The sequence below is a fragment of the Copadichromis virginalis genome, linkage group LG19 (genome assembly GCF_057382275.1).
Source record: "Copadichromis virginalis isolate Kocher_CV1m ecotype Utaka linkage group LG19, C_Virginalis_male_GT1.1, whole genome shotgun sequence".
Taxonomy (NCBI): Eukaryota; Metazoa; Chordata; class Actinopteri; order Cichliformes; family Cichlidae; genus Copadichromis; species Copadichromis virginalis.
In genome coordinates this window covers 7,116,069-7,120,839 of record NC_140636.1, presented here as the reverse complement: position 1 = coordinate 7,120,839, position 4,771 = coordinate 7,116,069, and the positions used below count along the sequence as shown (strand labels likewise).

The 4,771-nt window shown below is 38.8% G+C and overlaps 1 long non-coding RNA gene across 1 annotated transcript; it reads left to right on the top strand.

Annotated features, from left to right (window-relative positions):
* The first annotated feature begins 300 nt into the window (after positions 1-300).
* On the top strand, positions 301-1,978 carry LOC146685447 (uncharacterized). Its single transcript, XR_014916755.1, has 3 exons — positions 301-359; positions 560-647; positions 1,326-1,978. It is a non-coding gene; the product is annotated as an uncharacterized LOC146685447 (long non-coding RNA).
* The last annotated feature ends 2,793 nt before the right edge of the window (positions 1,979-4,771 follow it).

The window sequence follows — 4,771 nt, the reverse complement described above, 5'->3', positions numbered from 1 at the left end:
ATAAAAACCCACCCCTAGTAAAAACCTATTTAGTTTCCAGCAGGGGCGGAGCGGGGGAGTGGCTTACGGGGCTTAAGCCCGGGTTGTTTTGTCAGAAGCCCGGGGTATTTTGGAGTGTAATTTTTTCATAGTTAGATGCCTGGCTGACAACTGTATAAAACAAAAAGTACACACAATATTCGAAGCACATAGTGCACACTGTGGGAATTTACGACTGTGCGTGAATCCCCCCCTGATATTGGTATGATCCAAGCTCAGGCACTAAGCGACTGAGCGAGGGGGCGGGGCAGCTGCTGCCCGTGAGTGCACTGTTGGAGAGACGGAGCCAGCCATACTAAGGAGAGCTTAAGTTTGACCAGGTACCAAAGCAAATCATTCGTACCGTACAAATAATGTAAATATGACGGTGCATCACGAAAGATTGATATGAAACTGATCACTTGACCAATATTACGTTACTTGCTCTTCAAGTGAATCAACAAATGGCGAAATGAAAAGCCGAACAAATGCTATTTTTTTTTAGAGTCTTAGCTTACGTGTGTTTATTTCATATTCTCAGTTCTTACCCTCCCCGACTAAATCGGTTTCAGTTATGTACTGAAACATAAGAATGGACATTCGAGGGTTCTTTCAAAGAAAAAACTCAGGTAAATGTTATTTTATATATTGTGCTTTGTATGTTGTTCAGTATATTTCTATGCAAAACAAGAGGGATTTCAGTACACAGCAGGATATTTACATACACTTTAGGGAGAAAACATAAAACATTTTTACTGTACAACATCAATTTAGAGTAAATTTTTGTTTTAGATAAATATTGAAATATATTTTGAATTAGTTAAATTTCAGAATAAAGAGAGACAGAGCTATTTTTATCACTTTCATCAAATTTAGGAGTACATGTACACTAAATTTATTGTTAATTAATAAGAAAACTCCAGACGATTCCATTCTGAGCTGAAGAAGCTTCTGATAGGTTAGTAGAGTCCATGTGAGTAAACTGGTGGCACAGCTGTGGATGCATATAAGGCAAAACACAGAGCCTGTTTCTTTGACATGGGAAAATCAAGAGATATCAACCAAAACACCAGGAACAGAACTGTGGAGCTCCATAAATGTGGCTCAAGTTTGAATACAATTTGGTGCCATTTGCAATTAAGAAATACAGATAGTTTCTCTCTTTACTCTTAAAGTTAACAAATATGTTTTTATATTTATCAATCTAAAGAAATAAACATTTAGTCTGATTTGATGTTACAATTAAAAAAGTGTTTTTATCTGAAGAGTAAATATCTGGTTTCAACTGTATATTTGATGATTGTCAGCACAAAGAGGGAGAGAGAGGAGAACGAGGACAGAACAGATGAACAAGAGCAGGTGAGACACACATGTTAGTCAAATGGTTGTTTACCAAAAGTATCACCGTATCACAGGTCCTCATGTATCTCGTACCTAGTGTTTCTTTTTAGGTTTGTTATTTTTCAAATTCTGTATTTATTAAGTTCTGCAGGCTTGTTTGCACAACAAGGCTAAATAATTATATAAACTTTTCTCAATCTAAATAGTGGACTTTGGTAGAATTAAAAAATAAGTGTAGTGCAGGTCTATGATGATTTTTAGTGCTATCATCTAGTTCTGATTCTGGTTCTGTCTTGGTTAAGTCCTCAGTAGTCCTGATTTTGAACTGTTGTAGTCCTGTTTTAATTCTGGATCAGTTCTGGGTCTGGTTGAATTGGGGTTTAGTCCTCGTGTCTTGATGCAGCCCTGACCTTGTTCTGCCTTGCTGCTTAATTAAAAAACTAGTTTAAGGCGTCCTGCACATGTGATATATATTTTTCCCTATATGAAGTCATTCTTTTTTGAACAGAGCCTATTAATCTTTCAGTCATTTCTACACCCCCCCCCCAAAAAAAAAAAAAAAAAATCCCACATGCATACTACTCTTTGGGCTAAGCCCCGGGTGTTTCAAATGTCTGGCTCCGCCTCTGGTTTCCAGAACTAAAAAAACTATGCAAACTCGTTGCCTCAAAAAAAAAAAAAGTAAAGCTTACTTAAGATGACTGTTAGGACAACTTATTCATTGCAAGTATGCAGTATTAAGAATAACTTGATATTTCTGACTGTACAATACTAATTGTTTACCTACTGACAAACATTTCAAGTTCAACTAAATGAAAAAACAATTTGTAGTAACCTGAATATGATTAAAAATAATTAACAACACTTTTTGTAATGATGTTAAAATCAGCCCAACTTTTATTTTCAAATGCAAGTTTGTTTTCTACTTAAATTACTTATATCATCAAAATAAAATATATTTATTGTGCTGTCACAAGTGCAGTCTCTAATTTAAACAACACATTTGTTTTTCCATCCAAGGAGCTGGAATGTTGTAATATTTTAACCCTTGGATGCACAACTTACCAGTACCTACACTCTTCCACGAGTGGGGTCAAAAATGACCCCAAATCGAAACAATGCATTTTGCTATAAACTCGGTTGTTATTCTTCAAAATCTTTAAAACGAAGAGTTGTGACATTCTCATATTTGAGGTATTCCTCATAAAACATGTTTGTGACATGAGGCCCTTTGCATTTTTATTTATTTTTTCATTAATTTTAAGAAATTGCAGTTTTTGTATCACTTGTATCACTTTTGTATGCTTGCTAGCCATATACTGCAGAAGCTGGGCCTTCCCTCTGAAAGGCACAAGTTATTCATCCACTGTAACACAATCACTGAGGATGAATCTCTGCCTGCAGTTGACCAGGAACAGGCCCCATACGTAGCTGAAAGCTGCCATATGGTTTGTTTTCAGTCGGTAGGCTCTGGTCCTCTTGTCATCAAAGTGCAAGAAACGGCGAATATCTTTAAATCTTTGAATTGACATAGTGGCCTTGTACAATGGGTTATGCAGAGGACTCCCAAAAAGCACTCCGACTTGTACATCCCAGTTCTTCTCACTTCCTGCAAAAATGGTCAATCAAATGAAGGCCAAGGAGCTTATGTTTGATTATATTTTTCCCCTCTTTTCCCCTGTCTGTGGCTACTCTTCGTGCCTCCATGTTTGTGTATGACAGCACCTCTTCTATTATACTATCAGACATGAACATCTTCCATGCATTTACTGGGGAGAAAGTACTAAACCCAACTGCAAGCCCTGGCTGACTAATTCAGAATATTGTGGCTAGAGCAGTAAGAGGGGCTCATTCTGTTAGACTCAATATCCATTTTCTCTTCAGAGGACTCATCGGAGGACTCCTCTGTATCTGACTGGCCTTGTTAAGTGGGGGGGGGGGGACAGTAGTCTGGGTCCTCTATAGCTGAGCTGAGATGTCAGATTCTGAGTCAGTGCCTCTGATGGGCTCTTCGTCCCATCCGTCCTGGATCATTTGTAAGTCCACAGGGATCCTTGCTGGCCTCATAGCAACCATGCTACTTTAAATATTAAAAAAAAAAACATCAGAAAGGACAATGTTTGAAATGCACAGGAAACTATAAACAGGGCTGCACATAAATGATCCGCAGGTGCGCATTTGCAGAACCAGATAAGAAGTTGGAATGCGCGTTTACGAACATAAGAGGAGGACAGACATTTGTTCAGAACTCTTAAAGATGTCGAATAAGCAAGCTCCGTAGGCAATTACTTTGGTGTTCCTCCACAACAAAAGAAGCGCCTATTCTCTGAATTTCCGGGAATACTTTTATTTTGACAGCGAATGCACACCTGCAGACCACTTATGTGCAGCCCTGACTATAAATCACGTATGTTACTGTGTAAAAATTAATTCTTGATCCATCAGAAGTGTAAGTGGGTCAGTGAGAGCTGCTAAGAATGAAAGTTTCATAGAAGATTCCATAGGAACTGCCTGGGGTCATTTTTGACCCCGCTTGTGGAAGAGTGGGGTAGTGATCCAAAAACTGCATTTTTTTTAAAATTAATGAAAAAATAAATAAAAATGCAAATGGCCTCATGTTACAAACATGTTTTGTGAGGAATACCTCGAATATGAATATATTACAACTTTGCATTTTAAAGATTTTGAAGAAAAACAACCCCTGGGGTCATTTTTGACCCCACGTGTGCATCTAAGGGTTAAGGATGGCTTGTTTCCAGTCCAGGCATTACTGCCTGAATGACTATCATGGATCGAGGTGATCCAAATGTAAGTGCAGAAGAAAGTCTTTAACTTCCCTTAAGTGCAGTGGCAGTGAACGTGGGTTGGAGATGCAATGAGCTTGAACCTGCAGGCGACCATCTCCACTAACCACACCATCTATTCAATTCAATTTTATTTTATTTATATAGCACCAAATCACAACAGCAGTCGCCTCAAGGTGCTTTACATTGTACAGTAGATCCTACAATAATACATACAGAGAAAAACCCAACAATCATATGACCCCTTACAAGCAAGCACTTTGACGACAGTGGGAAGGAAAAACTCCCTTTTAACAGGAAGAAACCTCCAGCAGAACCAGCCTCAGGGAGGGGTGGGGCCATCTGCTGCGACTGGTTGGGGTGAGAGAAGGAAGACAGGATGAAAGACATGCTGTGGAAGAGAGACAGAGATCTCTGATGGAGGACTCCTCTCTCCTGGTGCCTTGCAAGCAAACAATCATATTTTTTGGAGCACGAACTTAATTGCTTTCTTAAAACATTTTTTTTCTGCATTTGGTATAGAACAGACTCAAATTTAGACAATCTCAGGCTCCCTCCCCACCAGAGAGGGGACATTCAATGTCCCACTTGTCAGTCTGAACCCTGAC